Raw genomic sequence first — 8169 nt, forward strand, 5'->3', positions numbered from 1 at the left:
AAAACGGTAGCCAGAGTCACCTGACATTATCACCGAGCTTTCTCTGTCCTGAGAGTTTGCACAGACTCACCTTTGTTCTCCCAGTGAAATAAATTACGTGCTCCAAAATAGAGGGCTGTGCCTACCTAGAAGTTTGCATTATATATGGGCAAAATAATGAATGGGCTCTGGAGTCAGACACTCTGAACTGGAATCTCAGTTTCACTGCATAATGGCTGAGTGACCTTGGAAAAGCCACTTAATCATCTCTGGGATTCAAATTCTTTATCTATAAAAGGAAAGAGTAAAATCTATATCATACAATTGCCTTGAGGATTAAATTACATGTTTGTAAAGACTGTAAGGGAGGTCATCTCTGAGTTCTGGTTACTCTTACTTTCCCACCTTTTCACTCAGTGAAGTGGCAAGGAAACCCTGGATAGGAAAAGGGGCTACAATGGCAGAGTTTCAAACAATGTAGGGTGGAGGAAGTTTATGCAGCACGCAAACTTAAGAGAGGTAAAGAAGAGGGGGTATATAAGAGCAAGTGTCTTTAAAAGTGCAGGTTGTGACTGATGGATGCCCAGGCAGTAGAGAATCTATTCCTGCAAGATACCCACCCCCACCCACTGAAAGGGAGCTTTCCAGAAGTACAAAGCTCTCATGATAGGAGACAGGGGGCCCAGCTTTGCTACCTGACCTACTTAGCCATATGAGCTGGTAAATGTGCCTGGGATTTCAAGCCAATTTTCCTCTCTTCAAAATGGGGATGTCATCTACTTTGTCTCAAAAAGTTGTCTTGAGACTCAAAAATTCTTTACAAAGTGGAAAATGCTACTTAACCATTTGTTAGGACTCCGGTTTGCAAGTAAGTGACAGAAACCCAGATCAGATAAGCATAAGCAAAAAGGGAAATCTCTCACAGAGTTGAGTGCAGCAACAAAGCTGGGGTCCAGAAACTCCTGGTAAGGTGGCTAACTCAGCCCCTGGTACGGTGGCTAACTCACTCATTCCTGGCATTAGCACTAAAAGTGCAGGGTCCTGGAAAACCCCTCAGCGCACGCGAACGGAGACAGTTGGCCGCCATCCCTGGCTCCTGTGACCCTCTGAATGTCTGATTCATTCCTCTCCCCCTGCTGACCCGTTTCCTCCATTTTCTCTGTCCATATGGTTAGAACCACAGTCAAGGACAGGTTCTAATCTCTAATTTTGTTATGGCATGGGCAATTTCGTGTTTTATTGCCCGATATAACTATAGTGTAGAATAATCCCATTTTTAAAAGTCTCATATTTCGCTGTTAGGAAATCATCAAAGTTATAAGCCTGATGTCTGTATTTTTGTAAAAGAAGTCTAGTTTAGGAACCATTACAGAGAATGAGTTCAGCAAACTCATCAGATCACTTACTTTCCAATGGAACCACTTAAACCTACCCCATTATCTCTGAGAAATCATGAGATGCAGGGAGGGGCCTTGTTTTTAAGGTATTTTGGGTATTGTCTGCTACCTGGCTTAACAGGAAGTTCTATGAGAGACTCAGGAACTATATGACTCCATGTGGCTATTTTGCTTACTGTGTTAACCTCAGCGCTCAAAACCTGCTGGCCACGTGGATGAACAAACAAGGTAAATGAAAATGAAAACATGAGAAAGCTAAATGTTGAGATGTGTGCTACATTCTCTGTAGGTCCGAAACAGAGAAGGAAGGGAAGTGTGAGGTGTACTGTTCCAGGTGAAGACTCACAGGCCGTCGAAAACAGCTATAGCATGGGAAGGGGAGGCTCAGTTTTCGTCTTCCTCACTCAGTTTCGACTCATTGTACTATAAGGCAGAGCATAAAGCCCAGTGTATGCAGATAAGGGAATTGGCGTTCACCAGAAGGTAGTCCACTAGCATACCCCGCCCCTGTGTTTTGGAATTCACACTCCACAAGGATATGGAATAATGGCAAGGGAGTCATGGCTGGGCCTGCTAGGCCTGTTCTCTTCTTGACCACCTCCAAGTTTCTTCTATTTGAATGTGTTCTTTTGAAAAAAAAAAAAAATGTAGATTTTATGAATGTTTTCCCCATTATGTGATTAAACTTAATGAAAAACAACAGGCTGGGCACCATGGCTCACGCCTGTAATCCCAGCACTTTGGGAGGCCGAGGCGGGCGAATCATCTGAGGTCAGGAGACGGACACCATCCTGGCTAACATGGTGAAACCCATCTCTACTAAAAATACAAAAAACACTAGCCGGGCGTGGTAGTGGTAGCGGGCGCCTGTAGTCCCACTACTTGGAAGGCTGAGGCAGGAGAATGGCATGAACCCGGGAGGCGGAACTTGCAGTGAGCCGAGATGGCGCCACTGAACTCAGCCTGGGCGACAGAGCAAGACTCCATCTCAAAAAAAAAAACAAAACAAAACAAAAAGAAAAACAACAACAACAACAACAACCAGGCTGAACCTCGTTTTCATTTGCTCTCCGAACTCTGCCTATTTCCTCACGGCTTCTCCTTCTTTAGCCACCCGTCTCTACCTCGTCTTGCACACAGATTTCTACCCGATCCTTCCACTCTGGCAGTCAGCAATGGGCCTTAATTGACACATCATTAAAAAATACTCAGGCACCATCTGAACTGGAATAAGAATAAATTCCAGACAAAGGGCTCAAGCCAGCCTTCCAGATTTCAGTGTCAGAGAGCCCTCTCAGAGGAGGCAAAGTCATTTTTTCTGTCGTCTTTCTCCAGCATTGTAGCGATTCTAAACAAGCCAAATTGGAATAAACGCTCCATGACACTACTCACCACCTTGTGTTTTCGTAGGGTCCGCTGCCTAACAGTTTAGGCTGAAGTATTTAACACTAGCCCATTTGCTCTGACAGTTCTTTTATTATAGATGACCACCCCAGGCCTTGGGAGGTTCACTTTGTCCAATATTGGTTTCATTTGGGTATGATCATTTTGTTCGGAGTTGTTTACTGAGCAGACTGCTGCTAACCTCCTCCTATCATTGATTGCCTACCAGGAGAAGCAGACCAGCTCAGTTTCCTGGTTCCAAGAAAGAGAATTCAGCAAGATGAGGGTCAAATTACCCCAAACTCCAGATCATCTCTATCAACAATTTCATATGTGTCCAGGAAAGAGAAGCTTTATTGTTTGTCTTGCTCTGTTTTCTGAAGCTAAGAAGACAATTGCTTCCTCGCAAACATGGACAGATTAAATATGCTACATTCTGTCCTTTTCACCATCTGCTTCTTGCTTATTTTATTTTAAGCTGCATGACTAAACTTTATTATCTGACGGGTGAAGGTGGGCCCTGCTGCTGCTGTGCTCTACTCCTTGAGGCTTGGAATGAATGCAAAGTTGCAGGACTGATCTGCAAAAGGGTGAGTCAGAAATCAATCGGCCACTGTGCAATTATCACTTGCTGTGTCAAATACCGAGACATTAGCATTCTAAGATTCCTCTTGGCAAGATTCACAGCAGGGGGAACGGAGTGATGGAAGGGGAACAACAACAACAAAAACCTAGTTTTGTTTGATTCCTCTAAATATCTATATTTGCATAATATCCCTTCTCTTTGTGCTTCCCTATAAGTGCTGTAAGGAAGATTCTGTTCCCAAGCTCTGTCTCTTAAACTTCTCCTGAACTTCTTGGGGTTTCTAGTCTCCCTACTAACTACCTTTCTTATTTCCCAAAATATGTTAAAGCATTCTATCACCTCTATCACCACAAGCCTGCAGAATCCTCCTTAGAAACTCCTGACAATTCATTTCGAGCCCCATTCATTGTGATTTCTTCCACATTTAATCTGATTTCTAGGACAGGAGCCAAAGTAAGGCAAGATAGTCACTCACCTTGAGTACTCGGGTATAAAATTTAAGAGAGCATCAAAATCTCAGTAGCCTAGATTAATATTTCAATGCCATATATTTTAACGTTTTTTAAAATTAAACTTTTATCTTGAGATAATTATTTCATGTGCAGTTGTAAGAAATGATACAGAAAAATTTCCCCACCACTATCCTTTACCCAGTTCCCCCCAGTGGTATGATCCTGAAAAACTCAAGTATCACAACCAGGATATTGACATTGATACAGTCAAGATGCAGAACGTTTTCATTACTCAGGTGTTCCTCACATTGCCCTTGTAGTCACACCCCTTTCCTCCCACCCCCACTATTCTTAGCCCTAGAGCATTACTAATTTGTTTCTCATTTCTACAATTGTATCCTGTTGAGAATGTTATCTAAATAGAGTCATACAGTATATAACCTTTAGGATATTTTGGTTGTTTCACTCAGCATAATTCTCTGGAGATTCATCCAGGTTGTCATGTGTATCAGTGGTTTGTTCCTTTTGGTTGCTGAATAGTGTTCCATGGTAGGGATGTGCCATGGTTTGCTTATCCGTTCACTCACTGAAGGGCATCTGGATTGTTCCAGTTTAGGGCTATTTACCCATAAAGTGAATATAGTTTTATTTATCTGGGATAAATGCCCAGGAGGGCAATTGTTGGGTCATATGGTTGTTGCATGTTTTCAAGAAACTGCCAGACTTATTTTCCAAAGTGTACCATTTTACATTTTACATTTCCACCAGCGATATACGAGTGATCCAGTTTCACCATCTTCACCGGCATTTGGCTTTGTCATTATGTTTTTATTTTAGCCATCCTGATAGGTGTGTAATGATATTTTATCGTGATTTTAATTTGCATTTTCCTAATGGCTAATGATGTTTAACATATTTTCATAAGCTTACTTGCCATCTGTGTGTCCTCTTCAAAAAAAAAAGTCTCTTTATATCTTTTGCCCATTTCTAATTGGATTATTTGTTTGTTTACTAGCAAGTTTTTAGAGTTTTTTTATATATTCTAGATACTTGTCTTTTGTTGAGTTTGTGTTTTGCAAATGTACATATGGGTATGTGTTCACATGTATGTGTTGACCAATTGATTTTTACAATTTTAAAAATATCTTTATATAACTATAAGGGAAGGGTGAAATGCAAAATATCTAAAACTTATGGCATGGAAATCAACCACCAATCATAATGGATGCTGGCGTTGAACGACAGGTAGGCCTGTTGTTACATGAATCAGCACAAAATCTCCCTTACCACTAGAATACATGTAATCCAGATATAATTCTAAAATATGTTTTTTGCTTTTACATTATGCACATAGAAACTTCAGAGTTACCTGCTGAAATTTTTGTCTAAATATTCATCAATGTCATTTATAACCAGTTAGCAGGTATTTGTTGCTGGCTATGTTCAAGATGCTCACATACATGTAATTAATTAAGTAAATCATTTCTATACATTGACAGGCATTTCTGAAGGACAGAAAAATGTGAGAAAATCATTTATATATGCTTCAAAATTAGTATACTTTATTGTAATAATAACAATTATTTTTATATAATTTGGATATTTGAGGTATTATTTCCTTATGTCAATATGGATCCCAATGGACAAACTTACTAGGTGACTTAAATAAATCATCTTAACAATCCTGAGAAGTATTAGCATTCCCTTTTTTTCCAGATGGAAAAATTGATTACCTTGAAAATGGCAGAGCCTAAACCAACAGCCATGTTGCTGTTATTGTTTTTACTGTAGATCCTGTCCCATTCATCATGTGTGTAAAGAAGCTCTTTGAAAATGACAAAACTTTATATGAATTGCAGATAATTTTATTTCTATTAAAAATGAAATATTCTTCTGATGAAAATGTCTGAGGAAAGTGGTTGATGGACTATATCTTTGAATAGATCCTCAATTCTAAAAAACGAGTAATCAATTGATTGATAGTTGGTTTTACCTTATTTTTCTTTAATGTCCAAATTCTCTTTAGGCTCCAGGCAGAGCTACAGACTTCACTTTTTTCATGTTGGGGTTTTAAGTTTTTTTCTAAAGAGTAGTTTCCCTAAACCAACCAGTCTATTGATTTGTTAGTTTTGTAGAACAGCAAATCTCTTGCTCCATAGGCCAATTTATTAGTCTAATAATAATTAGAATATATATTTAAGATATTAGTCTGACATCTAATGTTAGCATTCCCTTTTTTCCAGATGCAAACGTGATTACCTGGAAACAGTCTAATTATTAGTAGTCTATATCATTAAGATATTAGTCTAATATTATCAGTATTACTGAGTTCAAAAGTCGAATCTCATGTTCTCTGTGAGAATTTGGATAAAGGGCAGGACTTCCATTTTAATTGTATTTGAAAAATGAAACCAGGCATGCAATTGGTGCTCTGGAAAAGTTTGTTTGCCCCCCACTAGCTGAACATTTTTCTATAATAATCTTAAGGCTATCTACGTTATTTTATTTTTTAAAAGTCTCAGGACTCCTATTTTGATAAATTAGAAAACTCCGTACCATTAGGAGACGTTGACTTGTCGAAGACGGATGGAAAGCCGAGAGCCTGCCCACCGCCGGACCACCAGCCAGCACCAAGGGAACACGAAAGACGAAGTCCTCCTCTCAGCCAAGGCCCAGAAGCCCTAAGAAGTGTCCCAAAATAGCGAAGAAAGGAAAAGCAACTCGTCGAGGGAGAGCCGGGAAGAAAAGTGCTCCAAAAAAGACCTCGACTGTAAGAACACCTGAGGAAGGGAGCGGGCCAGCGCCATCAGGCCCCATTGGCCCGCTGAACCAGGAGCTCCCTCAGCATGAACTGCGGCGGGAGCCACTGAGTGCGGGGACGCAGCCAGAGGAAAAACTGAGTGAGGGCAACCAGCCGGAATTGAGGGGGCCTAGCCCGACCCACTGAGTGAGGGGACGCAGGCGGAGGAACAGAGTGAGGGGACACAGCCGGACCCACTGAGTGAGGGGACTGCAACCGTCTCCACTCTCTTCCTGAGCAACGAGTAACTTCAGACGCAGCCCCGAGACCTAGGAGCCATCGGAGGTCTGACCCAGAGAACTCGCCAACAGGGTGCACCCCGTGATGAAAATAAAATGAATCTGTTAAAGAGAGAGAGAGAAAAAAAACTCCGTCACCACTTTTTTTCCCCAAGTCCCCACCAGTTCTGACACTATCTTTTTCTCTAACGTTCTGCTGTTGTGGTCCCTGGTGCATGCCTGTTTCACAAAACGCCAAGAGTAGTTCAATGGATATCATTGGGGGGGGGGGAAAAAGAAAGAAAATAAAGAAGCCAGAAAGTTTACCATTTCTCAATGTTTACTAAGGTGACATCCTAATAATACACTTTTTAAGGCAAAGCATGGGGAATAACCACATGGGTCAGCTAGGAAAACTTGCCAAATGATTCAATTAAGTTGGAAATATTCATTTAGTTGAGTGGACATCTGTCAACCTTAATCTGGTTCAGTGCAATGCTAATTCTATATTGACTTCAATTTTATGAATTTGTTGTTGGTATAAGACTATAGGCTTACTAATATTCTCATAAATGTGGCACATTACCAGGATATTCCTCTTTCAACTGTTTTAGTGATTAATGGAAAGAAGTTGTTTAGAGGGAACATAAATTTTATTCATATAAAATTAGCAACAGGAACCATTTGCACAAATGAGCTAAAAAGTAAAAAGTGTACAGAGGAATTAAAAAGAGCAAAAAGATTTGGGAGGTCCAGGAGGGTGGATCACCTGAGGTCAGGAGTTTGAGACTAGCCTGGCCAACATGGTGAAACCCCATCTCTACTAAAAATACAAAAAAATTAGCTGGGTGTGATGGCAGGCACCTGTAATCCCAGCTACTCAGGAGGCTGAGGCATGAGAATCATTTGAACCCAGGAGGCCAAGGTTGCAGTGAGCCGAGATTGTGCCACTGTACTCCAGCTTAGGTGACAGAATGAGACTCTGTCTCAAAAAAAAAAAAAAAAAAAAAAAAGCGGGGGGCGCAAAAAGAGAAGGCCAGGGACTGGCTGGCATCCATAAGCAGAGAATAGAAGAGAGTCAAACAGGTAAATACATAGAGTATACTAAGAAAAGAATGGATGCATGATGAACATAGGGTCAAAAAAGTTTTCAGATGGATACAGAAAGAAATAACAGCTTTCAAATTTAACCTGGAGAAAGTTATTGGTGATTCTAGGGAGCACACTTGTGTTTGTTAGTCAAGAGACCTAGGGCATTGCAGGTAGTATGGAGGAAATAGAGGCAGCTGGTAGAGCTGTAGCAAGTAATCAGTTATCTGCATTTGGAGGTGTCTATTAAGAGGAAAGTTCCCAG

General features: G+C 40.8%; 1 long non-coding RNA gene across 5 annotated transcripts in view; it reads right to left on the reverse strand.

Moving 5' to 3' along the window:
- LOC103886963 overlaps positions 1–7578 on the reverse strand; it is a 39164-nt gene extending 31586 nt beyond the window's left edge. For 4 of the 5 annotated variants that reach the window (XR_650853.4, XR_650856.4, XR_650855.4 and 1 more), the window contains exon 1: positions 6354–7578. This is a non-coding gene — a long non-coding RNA (uncharacterized LOC103886963). Of the gene's footprint in view, positions 1–125; positions 2173–6353 lie in introns of those variants that run through there. The other variant, XR_002523887.2, reaches the window with a different exon arrangement.
- Between the last annotated feature and the right edge of the window lie 591 nt (positions 7579–8169).

The sequence above is a fragment of the Papio anubis genome, chromosome 8 (assembly GCF_008728515.1).
Source record: "Papio anubis isolate 15944 chromosome 8, Panubis1.0, whole genome shotgun sequence".
Taxonomy (NCBI): Eukaryota; Metazoa; Chordata; class Mammalia; order Primates; family Cercopithecidae; genus Papio; species Papio anubis.